We start from the raw sequence: 18,492 nt of genomic DNA on the forward strand, positions 1-18,492 counted from the left end.
GTAGGACTCGACGAACAGTTTCTAAAGCGATTACTTACCATTTTAAGTACAATGTCTTCTGGATATGAGATTAACCCAGAAAGGTTATCCGAATACTGCAAAAGAACTGCGACCCTTTATATAGATTTATACCCATGGTACTATATGCCTGCTAGTCTACATAGGATACTAATTCATGGACCTGAAATCATCAAGGTAGTGCCTCTTCCTGTAGGAAAGTTTTCCGAAGAAGCACTTGAATCGCGAAACAAGGATTTCCGTAAATTTCGTGAAGCTTATTCAAGAAAATTTCCAAGAGAAGATACGATGAATGATGTATTTTATAGGCTTTTGTTATCTTCCGATCCACTAGTATCCTCATTATCTAAGTGTATAGGTAAAAGATCTAACAAACACTCTTTAGTAAGGAGGTCTTACAATTACTTCAGGAGCCAAATCTATCCCATAATGATGTTATTGATGACTTTGATTCTAGTGATTCTGATTAAGTTATTTTTTGTTAATAAGTAAAATTAAATTATTCTTATTATAATATAGAATATTATATATTTATATAATATATATTATATAATTATTTACAATATTACTATTTACAATACATCTACTGATTAATAAATACTACTATAAATAAACTATCTAGCGTTAACTGCTTCATAAAAAAGAATTTTATTTAAATATCCTTTTGTGTTTTATAATAAAAATTTTGATTCCATTTGGATGACTTATAACTCAATTTATGAACACCCTGTATAAAAATAAATAACTGAAAATTCAAAAGGAAGCTAAAGGTAAAACGATTCCTATAGCATGTACCCTTCTAACATATTAAAAAAATATATTTCTATGACAATATTTATTATCGCCTATTTTTCGATAAATGACCTCTGTGCATATCTCCGAAACTAAGCATTTGCGGACATATGTTTATAGAGCAAACCGGCATTAAATTTTTCATGTAGAATTAGCCCTTAAAATTTTTCATATTTATTTACTAACACCCTGTATACCAGCATTGCTGTCGCTGCTACTTGCAAAGATCGTGACAGATAAAAATCCTCAAACGTGATTTGTGAGCCAACGTGATAAGGGAATAAATGTATGCGCGGAATTCAGTCGCACATGATATCACCTGGAAACCTCCTGGATTGATAAATGAATTAGCTGGACAAAGAAGCACTGCCTAGCTGGACATTTGTTCTTCTCAGCGCGTGAAAACATATAATATGGATGTGTAATAACCGATTAATTTCTTACTATTCTTACTAGAGAGTACATACAGCCTGTTTACTTAAGTTGCAACTTAAGGGCATAGGCGCTAAATTTTGCCTGTCAAAATGTTCAACGTGTTTTAAATGTATTAATTGTGTTCGAATACTGAGAAAAGTAATAAATATTTTTGAAAAATTTAAACTCACAATGAAGGATTATATCATTACTGAGGCCGAAAGTCGCTGAAAACTTCTATAATGTTTACTTAAATACGTTACAGGGGTGAAAATAAAAGAGAAAATTTAATGTAATATTTAATTGCAAATATTTCATTCAAAAGAAACTTTTTATTTATATCAAGGGACTTTGCCCTTGGTAATAACGTAATATGTCATTCTGTGTTTAATTTTTTTTTAAATATTCATTAATTTTCTCAGGATTCGAAAAAAATTAATGCATTTAAAACATATTGAAAATTTTGACAGGCGACATTTTGCGGCTTTCCCCTTAAGTAGACAATATAAAAAATAAATGCAGTTTTACTACTAATTTATTATTTATTTTTCTCTACGAAAAGTAAAAAATCAAATTTTATTTAAAAAATATACAATAGGTACCTACATCCAACTTTGTGGTCAGATCTACTCATACCTTTGTATGTATTATACGTGAAGAACAGATTCCTTGCTTACTGGAATATAGAAAATCTTTTAAAGTATCGTATTAAAGGAAATAAAATTCTTAGAATGTCAACCGTTTTATCAATATCACTTTATTTGGTTTTCCAGTTGAAAGGGAAGAAAACCTAATAAATTGATGGCAATTTTCTCGATAAAACTCGGATGGAAAAATAAAATGCAAGCACGGCGTTTTATTGTAGTCTTTATCCAAAAATAATGAGGTATTGATTATTGTTCTTAACGTGGTCGTTGGATCGAAAGGGAAGTAAATAGGACAAAAACCTAACTACTGTTCTCTATTGTTGAAATCCGATATTTCTTTATAAACCAACTTTTTTAAGCTGATATATCAGTACATACTTATGTTCCATATATTAAAATAGATTAAAATAAATTTCTATAATACATTTTTAAGAAGAATACATATTATATAGAAGGATAAAAAACAAGGTTTGTGACGCAGGCGTTACAACTTTGAGTTGTTTAGAAGTTTTGGAGAACCTGACCTTGTAAAATTCGGTAAGGTAGCACGCCTTAGATGGATAGGGCATGTAATCAGACGAGAGGAAGATGCCATAGTCAGAAAAGTTCTTGACCGAAGAGGGCCGATAGGACAAGGAGCAAGAGGAAGACCGGGACTCCCGAGTCTCGGGAGTCGATTGATCGTTTAAGGCTTCATCTAGCTCAGTCAATGAGATGTAAGTTCGTCGTATCTTAATTGAAAAAGTAAACAATGAGTCTTGGAACGGACAAATAGAACATGACATTAATTTACTAATCAAACCCCCTCTGTGGCTCAGTGGTAAGAGCGCCTAGCCTTTGGATCGAAAGTTCCGAATGGTAGTGAGTTCGAATCCCACCAGGGTCAGGAACTTTTTCCTTTATTATAAATTAATAAATGAAAATAGTTTCTGTCCTTGTGAGATCGGTACTCACCGGAGGGACCGCAGACGTTCGGATACAATTAGCGTCTCTTTGCAAAGACAATGACGTCGACTTTGCAAAGTAACAAGACACTTACTCAACACACACACTACACATTACACCTGAGTTAGTGATAAGTTATACAATTACGTGGCTAAAGGTTCTAGTTCTAAACCAAGGCCAGAATCAGAGAAAAAAAATTTACTAATCAAAATTTAATTATTAACAAAGCAAATCCTGCCTGAAGTTTTAGAAGATTTAAAAATGATAGCACGTAGACGTAGATGGTGCAGTTGTTCTTCAAAATTCAGACGATGGCTTGGGTGTAGTTAAATATAGATGCTTGACATATATTATGTGTATTCAGGTAGCCGTTGTATTTTAAGAAGTAGCTGCTACAGTGGTACCTCGATAAGTCGGATTAATCAGGACCGCGGCAGATCCGGGTTAACGAAAATGCGGGTTAGCCGGAGAATATGGTAAAAATTGATTAAATACGGTATACTTACAAATACACTTCCATTATAATGGCAAAAACATGAAATACATATGCACGGTACATCTAAATTAAGCACAGTTGTATACAGTATTGTTTATTTCTTGGTAAAAAACTCAGTCAAAGTGAAAAAATGTTTGTGTTTTCTGATGAAAATATGTCCGGGTTAACCGGACTTCCGGGTTATCGGCGGCCGGCTTATCGGGGTTACACTGTATTTTATTTCATTATTGCAATCCCAGGTGTGTACAGTCCGTACAATATAGATACCGTTGCACGTCATTGTCTGCGTCAGAGATCTAGGTTGACACTGTTGCCCAATTACAAAAATTCTTGAATTCGTTTTAAATCAAAATATCACATAATTATTATGAAGTGGATTATACAACAGAACAAATTAATATTCAATGTAAATAAATAAAAGCGTTATAAATAGCAAGAAGCTTCTATTCTGGTAGACGGCAAAGAAACAGACAAAATTTGCATTCAAAGAGGTGTCAGACAGGGTTGTGTGTTATCCCCAACTTTGTTTAACGTATACTCAGAAATAATTTTTAATGAAGCCTTGGAAGGACAATGTGGAGTTCGAATCGGGGGAGAAACTATTAACAACATCAGATATGCAGATGACACCGCGATCATGGCTGAAAATATCGAAGATCTTCAATTCCTTATTGATCGAGTCACTAGAGAATGCTCCAATAACGGACTTAACATAAATGCAACAAAGACAAAGTTACTTGTGGTTAGTAAACAAGACGTCGGCCCTATGCAACTAATTGTCAGTGATGAATCAATAACAAAAGTTAACCATTTTAAATACCTAGGATGTTGGATAAACGAGACACTAAATCCGGATGAAGAAATTAAAACTCGTACAGAAATTGCAAGAGGAGCATTTATGAAACTTAGATCTATTCTGAGCAACTCTCAGCTGAATTTACAACTAAGAATCAAGTTCCTAAAATGTTATGCGTATCCTGTATTACTATATGGATGTGAAACCTGGATCATGAAGGTTAACATGATGAACAAATTAGAAGCCTTTGAGATGTAGTCGTATCGTAGAATGCTCAGAATATCTTGGGTTCAACGCATTTCAAACAGAGAAGTCTTAAACAGAGTAGATCAAGGCGAAGGTGACTTAATGAAGATGATAAAAAAGAGAAAACTTGAATATCTGGGGCATATAATGAGAGGTAGCAGATACAGGATGCTGCAGTTAATACTCAATGGAAAGATCGACGGAAAAAGAGGAATTGGTCGAAAGAAATATTCATGGCTCCGAAACCTTCGTCAGTGGACTGGCTTATCAGCAGATCAATTGTTACATGCCGCACAAGATCGAGAACGATATCGGCAAATTGTTATGGAAGCTACCCACGCCTAAAAATTTGGGCACGGTACTTAAAGAAGAAGAAGTTATAAATAGAAAACAAAAATTAAGGTATAATCTTAAAAAGTAAATAATAAAAAAAATAAATTTAATAAAACAAATACTTAAATAGTAAAGAATAAAAACAAATCTCAAGTGTCTACACCGCAACTGTCAAATAAATGTTACCAATTTATGCCAAAATGTCACCCTTGTTCGATAGCAGTTAGAGTGTAATCCGAACAACTGTGCTTTTTAAAAACGCTTTATGTTCCATTTATTCAAATTAGATGAAACGATTTAGGGTACGTTTCTTTAAATTTGCATTAATAGAAATCTTCCAGTATTATTTCTACGTGTATATAAAATATGTCTAGTGGCTGTAATTTCAGTGTACCCAGCTAAACGATTCTAACCTACGACTTAAGTATTTCGTGTTGGTATCATGTGACATGCTATGACACAGATGACGTGCAAAGTTATCTATATTGTACGGACTGTATATATAAGAATTGTTTGAAATTATGAAAGAACTGGACACAGATGCTGGAAAGATAGGCCTTAATATGAATTGAAGCAAGACCAAAATCATAACAAATACAGATGAGGACATCACAATGAGGATCGGACAAGATGAAATAGAACAAGTTTAATATTATATATATCTGAGTCAAATTGTAAAACTTAACAAGGGAAACCAAACAAGGGAAACAAAATTTAAAAAAATAAAAGAATAAAACACATGCAAACACATTGAAAAATGAAAAAAAAAAAGGAAATGATTTCTGAACAATAATTTTTGACAAAAATTTTAACTAAATACGTATTTTCTGAAAAAAAAACATAATAGATATAGTTACAATCATAAAATGTGTAAAAAAAAGTTAAAAAAATAAAATTTTGCATTGGAAATTGAACCTGCGTCTATAAGGTTGTTAGATTTTGAACTCACCGCACGCAGAACTTAGCTAGCGGGACATTTGAATGATGTGGGAAGATATAGCAACTAAACGTTTTAAACTTTTTTGACAGTTGCTTATTCTCTTAGTCTAATTAAATAAGTTTGATTCTTGCGGAATTAAAATATTAAAATACAACAAAATATAGACTAATAAAGCAATTTATTAGATATGAAGATTGGTAGAAATTGTATTGGTAATCAAATTATGTAAATCAAAGTATTACCTACAATAGGTACCTACAACCTACATTTTCCAAATAGGTATGTAGGTCCAAATCTTTTATTACAATACTGAAACATTTAAAATTACGTACCTGTTGCTTTTAAAAACTGTTTAAAAAGTCACTACAATTATAAACTTGCTTTTTGTGTCGGTCCTCACAACAATAAATACTAATATACTACATACAATTTGTTTACCCATGACCATTGACGTATTAATAAAATAACCGACATATTGAAGAATTGTCGACAGGTCATTGTAATTACCCAATCAGAGGACGTATAACGTTTAAGCTGCGCCGGGTACCAAGATTTTGATGATTTCGCGCACATATAAATTTACTCCCAACGCGCCTAGAGAAGTATAACTAAAAAAAAAGAAAACCGATGGAACAAAATTTTTATAAATTGGAGACCGTGGGAATATAAAGGAACCAGAGGAAGACCCCAAATGAAATGGGCAGATAATATCAAGAAGCACGTGTGTTCTAGGTGGATAACTGTAGAGATAGACGGAGAAGAATGGAAAAGGATTGGGGAGGCCTATGTCCAAACATGGACCGAAGTTAGATAGATAGATAGATCCCAGGTATGTTGATCAGTGTACAGTGCAATAAAATGATCTGGTGACTCTGGAGATTGAAGCCCCGGAAACCGCGAACAAGATATCAGAGAGGATTCGGAAGCTCGGTGTGGGAAAAACGGAAGAGGTGCAGTCAGGGATATCAGATCAAAGAGTACCTATAATGTTAAAAGGAACGTTATAAGCCGAATAGAAAAAGCACAATTAAAATGAGTTTTAAATCGACTAATTTTAAATCGCGTTGAACACGAAACGGGAAAATACTATTATTATATTCAATTTGCAAACACAACTATGTTGAATTTAACATGGGATATATTTTTGTTTACCTGAATACATTTTTGTATAGATACAGTTTATTTTGTATCGGTATAAAAATATAATAATTAAACTGCTGAACTTATGTATATAACTGAATAATAGAACTGAACTTCTATAAAATAGATGTTTTATAAAATTGTAAAATATTGCGTGGGAAATTAAAATAAACAAATGCAGCAAACGCGTTACCTGATTTTTGCAATTAATCTGCAATATTTTGTAGTTCAAGATCAGCAATTGCTTTATAAATGGATGGTTAACGAAGTCAAAAGTTTATAACTTTTTGTTTCAAGTTCTTCTATCTATGTCAAACACTAGACCAGGGCATTTAGCACTAAAAACACCGGAATAAATCGATTTTTAAATACAGCACCTAGAGACTTGCAACTCTTTGCATTGTGTTCAGGCTGATGTCAGGAAAAAAGTCTACTATAGAAAAATAAGTGGAAATGCATAATTGCAGCATACTAGGGGCCAGATTTTGTTATTCGGGGGTTTTTATGGTCGCTGAACAAGACTACGCCATGCAGAACCTTAGACCGGCCTCCGAAGCATCTGCTGGCCAAAGTAACTGATAAAGCACGTCATCTGAAGCTTCGAGGGTTATCTGCACTATATTGATGCAAACAGATTTCTTCGAGGATTTTGAAGGTGCGGAACACAAATACGCCATCAGAACCGTACCCCGGATCCCCTGGTACCCAGCATCACTTATCACGTGTCTTAAGCCATCTTTTGAAGTTTCGATGGTATTTGGCATTAAATTGATGCAAATACATTACTCGAGGGGTTTTTGGAGTTGCTAAGACAGCCAGAGCAGCTGGTATCTAGGGTCACGTCATCTTCTGGAGTTTCGAGGGATTTCGGCACTAAATTGATGCAAACAGATTTCACGGGGTGTTGTGGTTACTGAACACGAATACACTATCAAAACTGACCCCCGGAGCTTTGGTACCCACAGTCGATGCTAATACACGTCATCCTCTAGAGTTTCGAAGGCTTTCGGCCTTGAATGAATGCAACTAGATTACTAGGCAGTGTTTGGGGTTGCTAAATATGAATACGCCATCAGAACCTACTCCTGAACTACTTAGTGTCTAAGGTCACTACTAAGGCATGTTATCTCTGGAGTCTGGTGAGTTGTTCGGCACCAGGTGCACCGGGAGTCGGATCGGATGGCGTATTCTTGTTGAAAGACCCCAAAAACTCTCGAGAAATCTGTTGGCATCAACTTAGTGCCGAAAACCCTACAAACTGGGCACCAGGTGTTCCGGTGTCTGGTTCTGACGGCGTCGTCGTCTTCAGCGACACCAAAAACCCTGGAATAGCATAATCTGGCTCTTAATACACTTATTTTGACATATTTATGCACATTTTGATTCATTTTATGCACTTTTAAATGCAACTATGCATTTCTACCCATTTTTCTGTAGTAAAGTTTTTTCCTAATACCATCCTGAACACAATGCAAAAAGCTATAAGTTTCTAGGTGCTGTATTTAAACATCAATTTATGTTGTGCTAAATGCCCTTGTCACTGGTCGCTAGAGTTGCACTAGTTTGACTTCAATGTTTGAACTTGACAATCCTTCTGACAAATAATTCAAGTCAAGTCAAACTGGTCAATCGTACAGGTTTGAAAATTCAAACTCTTTGTCAAACTAGTTTGAAAGAGTTTGAAAAATAATTTATTTAGCAGATATACTTTTTTGTCGAGATTAACATGTTAGTTGCCAATTAAGATAAGAAAATTAATACAATGAGTGTCACATAAAAGTATCTTGATACGGGAAGCGATTATAATCAAAATAGGGTAAATTTTTTGAAAATGATTCCTGTGTGCTTGGAATTGCTCGCTGGCAAGTTTCGTTTTATCGATATAACTTGTTTTATTTGAGTGTTACTAGATTAAAACAAAAAATTCATTGGATAGTTTTTTTATCATACCAAGTGTAATTTAATCTACTTTGGAAGCTTTCAAGTATTTCGTAACGGAAGTTGGGGGAGGGGGGTCATGTAAAACGTTACGGCACGTTATACGGGGGGAGGGGGTTCGAACAGCACCCAACGTAACATTGTTTTTTAACTTAAATAAACAAACTATGGAATCACAATCTCCCAACTTTTCAACTTTCGTTTATATTTTACATAGAACCCCTGGATTGTATTATATTGACCCCTCACGCTACGCTCATGTTACAATAGGACAATAGTTTTCAAGTAAAAATCTTAAAATTTGTATTAACCAGATCAAGCACGTATGTTAACAGTGACACGTGTTTGCAATAAATAGCTGGACCTTTCTTCACAACAATAGATGAAAAGATACAGATGGGATAAAGAGGTTGTAAGAGCTTCAAAAATTGCGTTTCGTAATACTTGAACGGCCCTTTAACAAAAATTTATTAAGAAACAACAAAATATTATATTTTTGATAGAGTACGTTTAATAAATTTTTATATATAACGCTGTTCTTTATTTTTACATAATACAAGTATGCACTTTTCAATTTTCATTTTTTTGAAATCACCTGCCGCATTATCAAATAAATCAGTATACCTATATTTTTCTTAATTAATTCTGCTTCGACTACAGATTTTTTCTCTTAATTTTTGAAGTGGGAATACCTTCAAAATCAGACTCAATTTAACCTGGTACTTATTCTGAGCCGAAAAATATGCAGGTTCAGATATTATTTCACACACTTCAAAACGAACGTAATAAACAGGCCAAGCAGAGACTTCTTAATATGAACTACAAACTAATTTGCGGAGTAGCAGAGTACATATTCAGACCTATCCAAATAAGGCAAAACAAAACTCGGTACGCTCTCAATTAGAATTGGAAATAAACATGTTGCGCAATATGATATTCAAACTTCAAACTGTTTGAAGAAGTTTGATGTCAAGTAAAACCTAAAGATATCGAAATCAAGTCAAGTCAAACTTTTTTACAAAAAATGTTTCGTTTTCAAGTCAAGTCAAGTTTGTTGAATAAAATCAAACTAGTTTGACTTGATGCATCTGTCACTGTCCATTATTTTTGTTGAGTGTTACAACTGACGGATACCTTATGACTTCTGTAAGACTTCCATGCAAACATAGTGATTTTTACCGCCTGACATTAAAACACTTAGGTACTCATGTAAGTAAGAGTATGTAGTGTGTAGTTATAGATTAAAATAGACTAGCATATAATAACAACATAATAATATTAATTCGTAACTGGACAAGTTATAACGGACAATTCGTAACGGCGACAGTTTGTAACAGCGATACTTCGTAACAGCGACAGTTCGTAGCAATACAAATTCGTAACGGACAATTCGTAACGTCAAAATTCAATTATTCTGTTTATTTTTGTTAACGTGGAAACTAGCTGTTATTACAGTTACATGTAATTGAAATTATGTTTCGATTAATTTAACGAATCAGTACCAGCATAAACATGTTTAACACATTTTATATTTCTTGTTTCAGAATAACGTTTGTGTTTCTTTTAACACAAACAAATATTTAAATACATACTTTTAACAATATTTTTAAAAGTTTATCCCTCTTATTTTTCCTTAAAATTGCATATACCTAGATAAAGGAATAATGAAGTAATTCGTGAAATCTTTAAGCCGACAACCGTCTTTAAACTTTCCCAACTTGTTAAGAATTTAAACACTTTGTAAAGCAAAGATTATAATTACCTGTTATTGTAATTATTTAATATTTTATTATTTTATTCAAATAAATAAAAAAATATTTTATTTAAATATTTGTTAGCGTGTTTAAATACTTTTATTATATTCTTAAACACGAAATATGAAATGACTTATCAATGTTTATCCTGATACTGATTTGTTAAACTGATAAACATACATACAGTCAGAAAAATGAAAGAATACCCATGAACGATCACATCAATCACATATTATTCAGATTATTAATAATCTATATCTCTTGTTTGTTATTTATAAAAAAAAACAGCAAATACAAAATATGTGATTGATGTGATCGTTCATGGCTATTCTTTCATTTCCGACTTTAATTTCATTTATAACTGTAGGTAATAACAGTTAGTTTCCACGTTAACAAAATTAAACAGAATAATTCAATTTGGACGTTACGAATTTGTATAGTTACGAAGTGTCGCCGTTACGAACTGTCGCTGTTACAAATTGTTCGTTACCACTTGTCCGGTTACGAATTGTAGCGTTACGAGATGTCATGGAACCGAAGCAGATACCTAGTTCCCCAAATATGTAAAGTGTTTTAAACGAAAAATAGCTGCCTCTGTTTCATTTCGGTTCAGAGATAATCAATTATCCTCTTACGTATGTTTCCCCCTCTCCAGAGATCTTCAGAGGGGCTATTATGATCTATTCTTATATGGCTATTTTTCATTTTCTCAGTTTACTCATACATATTGTGAGTAGGTACACGGAACCAACTGTTGGAATTTTTACATTTACGAATTAACGGAAGATGACTGCATATTGTAGAGTCCCTTTCTTCTCGTTTATTCGTCGTCTCCTTACCTTGAAAATTGTAGAAGGCACAGATTAAGGTTGTACCCAGAAATTATTCCAAAAGAATAGGTCTTCAGATTGTAGGATCTGATACTTATCATTTCGTTAAAGTGTTTTAATTGATTTTTGAAAGAATGCAGATTATATCATCATATAATTTCGTTAAAAAAAAACACTTTAATTGATTTGTGATGTAATAGATTGTATTTAACTAAGGGCGCTTTCAGACGAACCACCTCTTGAAGACGAAGTCGGCAGCAAAAAGTCGAGCGTTTGTCTGTCGCTAGTTGAAGGCGTCATTTAACAACAATGCAAAACACATATCCTTTTCACACAAACGTTTTGTAGACTGTACTACAAGTTTTGACGTCGATTGTTGCCCCTCCCGTCGGCTGACTTTTCAATAATTGTAGTGATTCTCTTTTCACACGAAATCACTTTGAAACTCCGGTAGCAGCGACAAAAATCACAAGCGTATTTGTTGATTTTGAAAGCAGTGATGAAAGAAATGGAGCCGTTCGACACAGACACTTTCATTGCTGCAGTTCAGGCTGAACCTCCTTCTTTGTCTGCGTTTTCTGCGCCTTTGTTCTTGCTTAGAAGAAGCAACAAAAGCAATGTTTCTTCATTCGAATTCATAATTTATTAATCTGCTTATGGAAGCCGATCAGAACCACTGCAAACGACGATACTAGCGACAAGCCAGCGCCTTTTTACTGCCGACTTCGACTTCAAAAATTGGCTCGTCTGTTAGCGGCCTTAAATATAATCCATACCCGTGTCAACGGACATAGCAGTCGAGACAGGTTAATTTCAATAAAAAAATATATCTAATTTTAAAATATTCATAAAAATTTCTTTAACTTCTATAACACACCACATTTTATTGATTCAACAGAGAGTAAACCCAACTTCGGATTTTACATTTTTTGCTTTGTATTTGCATTCGCTTTCAATTTGTTTTTCTCTTTGATGAATAAAATAAGTTAAAAAATTAATCTCGTAAAAAGAGGTCGGCAATATTTGGCGATAATATGAGAAAAACTTCGGAAAAATTACTTCTAAACCGACTCTATAGACATTCCGTTTAAATAAAATTATTCGAAACGTTTTAATCAAATTTTAAATTGTTACATTCTTTTCTGAAAAGCGACGGACCGAACGAAATACAAAAAAAAAACTTTTATTGAAAATTTTTGAACTTTTTAATAACTTCAAGCGCGTTATTATGAAGCCAACGTCACCGCTTAACCTGAAAATGACAGATGAATTACCCAGAGTGCCTAATACACTGAAACACACCTATAACCGGTATAATGTGAAGTGTCTTTACAAAACGGTTAATTAAATCATCTGAAAAGTATTTTTCTGGTGTCAGTTAGGATCTGTTGTTGCTACGGATATTGAAATGACAACAGGAATTTTTGTGACAGCAGAATAATATCGCTCAGTTACAGCGTTTGTATTAAAATCATTCATAAACTGAAGAGTGTTACCGTTTAGTTATTTAGGATTAAGAAAATAATAAAAGAGATGGTGTTAAAAACAATACCTACTTTAAAATCATAATATTATGCAATTTACTGTTTTATTTCAGAATAAGAAACAATTAAAATTTAAATTCAGCTTCTTTGACATTTAGATTTCCACTTCGGAGCCTTACATTAATAAATTAAACAAAATTTGTTTCTGTTGCTTGGTAAAAAATTCTTGTAATAATTTTATCTACTACTAGATGACCCGGTGAACTTCGTTGCACTTTAGATAGTGTGTCATAATTAGAAAATGTGTCATAATTTTACTCAAAATCAACTGCTCGAAAATAAATTGCTCGACATAAAAATTGATTGAAATACAAATTCCTCGAATTAAAAATAAAATTATATGTCTAAATATTTATTCACAATAATGCAAAATTTGTAGGTATATAAAAAAAGGTACATTTAATAGGACAATTATATGATATTCGGAAATTAGAAAAAAATTAGACGGAAAGGTACATTTAATAGGACAAATTATGTGAAATTCATATTTTGTTCAATTTGAGTTCAAAAGTTAAACTGTTGCACTTTTCTTTTATAAAATTTCCCGCTCGTTCTTCTTCTGTGCTCAGAATTTTTCTACTGCTTACGATTCGCTATTTCGGAAACGGAAGGCGCTAGAGACAAAAAAATAGTACCATTATGTTCGGAATTCAGTAGGGAGTATGCGCTAACACAGACGGAACGGCGTACGTCGACTGAACCCCCGCTAAAATGTCGAAAGCGACGCATCCCTTACTATACTTTTATGCAGTGACACACACCAGGTGCTCTTAAAATTTTCGTTGCAGCGGCGTTACCGCGACCCATCCCAGAAACCATATCTCGCCCTTATGTCGCCAATCGGTTTTACGACTTCGACGGCATATCATAAATGCGTGTATCGTGGTATAACACAGACGTTTGAGCTGTTTTCTAGCGAATTTTGTTGTGAGTGTTGCCAAAGCTTGTTTAATGATGGAAATTACAGACTTGAACTATATTTTGCCTTGAATTTTTTACTCCCATATCAAATTATTTTTATATGGGACTCATTTTATTTTTAATTTTTTATCTTATAGCTTAAAGAGCAACTTAATTAGTTATAATATTTCTATCTGGAAAAAAGTAATCTACTAAAAATAAATTTTTTTTCAAATTTTACACAATACAGTTTATACTAATAACTTATATATAATTTTATTTGATGTCTAGGTATGTAAAATAGTTCTCCAGTTCTCTAGTTCTCCACTATATCCTATTTTTCGCCTTTCCTTTCCAGTGTGTAATTTTCATCGATACTATTATATTCCTGAAACTTTTTTGTAGTCCTAGTCTACCTCGTCCCTAGTCCCAACTGGTCTTCTTAGCAGTACCATCTTTGACATTCTTTCCTTATCCATCCCCTCAAAATGACCTGCCCATCTGATTCTTTATGACTTTGTTTATCTTGTTATACTTGGTTCCTTGCAATGCATCCTTAATTCTTGATTGCTGCTGCTATGCCAGCCGTCTTCCGTATCTGTATTATTTTCCCTGAAAATAGCTCTCAGTAAGTTCCGTTCTCAACTCTTTATCATTTCTCCTTCTGTTTTATTTAGCACCCATGTCTCACATCCGGCAGGTGACTGTTGCTCTTATTACGGTTTTGTATATTCTGGTTTTCGTCTTTCTCGATAAGTACTGTGCCTTTAATTTGAATAATTTTTTTGTTAATAATAATTTGTGAAACATCACTATTTCCCAATAAATTGGGTATAATAGAGGGGCATCAATTTAACACCTGTATTTGCTCAGTGGCGTACCATTGAATGGACAGCCTCTTAGCGTTATAAATAGTTTTTCTTAGGTGATATGCTTTCCCTCATAATGGTGTTATTTCTTGAAAACGGCTCTTTTATACTTACTCATAACTCCTGAAAATATTTTTTAGACATTCTTGTAAAATTAAAAAACTTTTCTGGGCCTTTATTATATTAATTTCGTTATATAATGTGTAACAAAATTCCTTATAATTTCGTTCCTTTATGATGGGATGTATCCAATATCTGTGTTTCTTTTTTTCTTTAATATAAGATAAAATAAACTTGCATTTATTACAAAAGACAAATCGTCATAACTTTCAGATATCGTATCGTCACGTATCGTACAGCAGCCAACACGCGACTAAATTTGGCAACTACAAACCTCCACCAAAAGCATCCGCCAAAATTTCGATTATACCAGATTTGCGCCTCCGCCAAAATTTGATTGTTATACCAGAGATCTGGTCCTTCGGCAAAATTTTAAAATATTTTTTGTACATTAAAAATAGTAATCGTAAAGTTAAAAACTTTATTTTTTCACGGATTTTAGTACAATTTTCGCTCATTCGTTTCGTGTGCTTAGTGTTGTCTCTAGTGCTCTCGTGTTATCCTACGGCCTCGTTTTGCTATCTCGGAAACTAATTGAGCTAGAGAGACGATTTATACGCCGTTTTTTTCGCAATTAGGAGTCCACCTGCCAAATTTCATGAAAATCGGTCAAGCGGTTTCGGAGGAGTACGGTAACAAAGCCTGCGAATTAGAATTTTATATATATAGATGTTAAACCACGAAATTTTTTTAAAAAAATAACGGTTAAAGATAGAAAAGTGAAAATTTAGGATTATATGTATCTTTTGCTTGTGAATCATATACAATTAAGAAAAATCGGTTTGTCGAAAAATAAAAAAAAATTTTAGGGTAGGGCAAAGCCCCCTTATAACGTACGGCTATGAAATATAGATAACAACCTACTCCCTGTCCGGTCGAGTCCACCTGCCAAATTTCATGAAAATCGGTCAAGCGGTTTCGGAGGAGTACGGTAAAAAAGCCTGCGAATTAGAATTTTATATATATATATAGATGTTAAACCACGAAATTTTTTTTAAAAAATAACGGTTAAAGATAGAAAAGTGAAAATTTAGGATTATATGTATCTTTTGCTTGTGAATCATATACAATTAAGAAAAATCGGTTTGTCGAAAAATAAAAAAAAATTTTAGGGTGGGGCAAAGCCCCCTTATAACGTACGGCTATGAAATATAGATAACAACCTACTCCCTGTCCGGTCGAGTCCACCTGCCAAATTTCATGAAAATCGGTCAAGCGGTTTCGGAGGAGTACGGTAACAAAGCCTGCGAATTAGAATTTTATATATATAGATGTTAAACCACGAAATTTTTTTAAAAAAATAACGGTTAAAGATAGAAAAGTGAAAATTTAGGATTATATGTATCTTTTGCTTGTGAATCATATACAATTAAGAAAAATCGGTTTGTCGAAAAATAAAAAAAATTTTAGGGTGGGGCAAAGCCCCCTTATAACGTACGGCTATAAAATATAGATAACAACCTACTCCCTATCCGGTCGAGTCCACCTGCCAAATTTCATGAAAATCGGTCAAGCGGTTTCGGAGGAGTACGGTAACAAAGCCTGCGAATTAGAATTTTATATATACAGGGTGGTTCATCTTATTCGTCTCGGTCTCTGTACGGAAAACCACTTGATATTTTAAAAAAATTTCTTCACAGAAATATACAGGGCATTTAATACTACAACCTAAAAATAATGTGAATTATACAGGGTGTTCCAAAAAAGAGTGGTATATCAAAGTTATATTTTTTCTTATGGAATGCCCTATATCTGATGACATTATTGAATTGACCTTAAAAAATAAGCTATACTTTCATAAGGGTTCCCTATACCTAAATAAAGGGTGTTTTGATTTATTTCGATTTTTACAAAAATGTAAGGTTTTAGAAAAAAATAAATATCTACGAATCTAAGAAGCAGTAACAAATTATTTTTTGGATCTAAATAATAGACTATTTAGTATACTTCAACAGATGCTTATTGCAACAAAATTTCTTACAGGGTGGTCAAAATATGAGATTGTTCTATTAACAAATTCAAGGTGTAATAACTTACTTATTTTAAATGGAACACCCTGTATCTTACTAGTCTATCGCGTAGAAAATTTGCTTAGCTTTCAATTTGTATTAGGGTTTCCTATACCTATCTTTTTACAGGGTGGTCAAAATATTAGATTGTTCTAGTAACAAATTCAAGCTGTAATAACTTACTTACTTTAAATGGAACACCCTGTATCTTACTAGTCTATCGAGTAGAAAATTTACTTAGCTTTCAATTCTTATTAGGGTTTCCTATACCTATCTAGCTTCATTTTTTAAATATTTAAAGATTTCCTAATTTGTAAGCTTTAAAAATTAGAATTAAGTACCTATGTCGTGGTTATGTACAACACATCACCAACACCGGCAATATACTTAAATATCTTAGTCAAGATAGTTTCATTAATAAAATTCACATTTTTATCATTTAATCACACAGAGTGTTCTTATTTTAAATGACATACTCGATATTCTATTCTTTATAATGGAAGATATTTAAAATCTCTTCAATTCCATGTTAACATTCTCAATACACATGTTATTCTGTAAATATAAATTCCCATGTTATTCTGTAAATACCCATTTTTACATATTTTTGTACAATAGGCTCGTTTTCGTCAAAGTAGCCATTGCATTTAATTGTTTGTAATTGCGATTTAAAGATTCAAACAAAAAGTGGCGTTCTTAAATTTACTTAATAACCGTTGGGTTAAGATATGGAAAATACTTATACGGAATGAAATATAATTTAAATATCTTCCAGAATACGGCATCTAATATAGGGTATGCAGTTTAAAATAAACATATTATTCAATTTCACATGTAGGCCAAAATCAACTAAAATAATACAACACTCTGTGTGATTACATGATAACAATGAAAATTTTATTATTAATGATAGTATCTTGTCTAAGTATATTGCCGGTGTTGGTGATGTGTTATACATAACCACGACATAGGTACTTAATTCTAATTTTTAAAGCTTACAAATTAGGAAATCTTTAAATATTTAAAAAATGAAGGGAGATAGGTATAGGAAACCCTAATAAGAATTGAAAGCTAAGTAAATTTTCTACTCGATAGACTAGTAAGCTACAGGGTGTTCCATTTAAAATAAGTAAGTTATTACAGCTTGAATTTGTTAATAGAACAATCTAATATTTTGACCACCCTGTAAAAAGATAGGTATAGAAACCCTAATACAAATTGAAAGCTAAGCAAATTTTCTACGCGATAGACTAGTAAGATACAGGGTGTTCCATTTAAAATAAGTAAGTTATTACAGCTTGAATTTGTTAATAGAACAATCTCATATTTTGACCACCCTGTAAGAAATTTTGTTGCAATAAGCATTTGTTTAAGTATGCTAAATAGTCTATTATTAAGATCCAAGAAAGAATTTGTTACTGCCTCTTAGATTCGTAGATATTTATTTTTTTCTAAAACCTTACATTTTTATAAAAATCGAAATAAATCAAAACACCCTGTATTTAGGTATAGGGAACCCTTATGAAAGTATAGCTTATTTTTCAAGGTCAATTCAATAATGTCATCAGATATAGGGCATTCCATAAGAAAAAATATAACTTTGATATACCACTCTTTTTTGGAACACCCTGTATAATTCACATTATTCTTAGGTTGTAGCATTAAAGGCCCTGTATATTTCTGTGAAGAAATTTTTTTAAAATATCAAGTGGTTTTCCGTACAGAGACCGAGGCGAATAAGATGAACCACCCTGTATAGAT

This window comes from Diabrotica virgifera, chromosome 7, assembly GCF_917563875.1.
Source record: "Diabrotica virgifera virgifera chromosome 7, PGI_DIABVI_V3a".
In the NCBI taxonomy this organism is placed as follows: domain Eukaryota; kingdom Metazoa; phylum Arthropoda; class Insecta; order Coleoptera; family Chrysomelidae; genus Diabrotica; species Diabrotica virgifera.